Genomic DNA, 846 nt, shown 5'->3' with positions numbered 1-846 from the left:
GCTGGGAGGTTGCTGTTCTGGTCCCTACTTAGGAAGACGGAGGCAAAGAAATCATTAAACATGTTAGCTTTGTCATCTGGTGTGACGACCAAGTTTCCCAACGCATCCTGCAAGGGCCCCACATTACCTGGGACCTTCTTTTTACCCCCTATGTATTTAAAAAAAGACTTCTTATTGTCCTTAATCTGGGAAGCTAGCCCCAGTTCCATCTCTGCCTTGGCCTTCCTAACTACCCCCCTACATCCCCGAGCAACTGCAGAATAGCCTTCCTTGTTGATGACCCCTTCTTTCCATTGGGTGTAGGCCACCTTTTTAGCAAGGAGACATTCCCAGATGCTTTTGGTGAGCCATGGGGGCTTATGAGCCCTTCTGCTCCCTTTGATCCTCGTTGGACTTCTACAAATCCTAACACTGCATCCGTGCAGGCAAACGGACCTATCGTTTGCACTCAGACCTCATGCTGATACGGGGGTCAGCTCCTACAGGCATATATACCATGTAAATGCAATTACAAGATTGGAGCCATAATACCTGCTACAATGAATAAGCAATCCTACTGAACCCAATGGGGGTTATTTCCAGTAGTTGGCAGGATGCTTGGTAGATTGTTTTAACAAGCTGTTAAATAAGGACCTGATCCTGTAAAAACTTTCAAAAGTCACCCCGCATCATTAGAGCGGCTTAACATAAGGAGGGGTTTTTTTTGGTTGTTTATGCTTTTTTTCCTTTGTTCTCTAGTATTTAAGGTATACTCAATGCACAACCACAACATATTGTCCACCCTTTTTCCTCAGCCAGGAGAACAAGAAATTTACTTGTTATATTTTTAATAAGTCCTGAGGATCT

Source organism: Gavialis gangeticus, unplaced genomic scaffold (genome assembly GCF_001723915.1).
Source record: "Gavialis gangeticus isolate Ggan-Ray unplaced genomic scaffold, GavGan_comp1, whole genome shotgun sequence".
NCBI classification, from domain to species: Eukaryota; Metazoa; Chordata; order Crocodylia; family Gavialidae; genus Gavialis; species Gavialis gangeticus.
Note: the sequence above shows the minus strand (reverse complement) of the source record.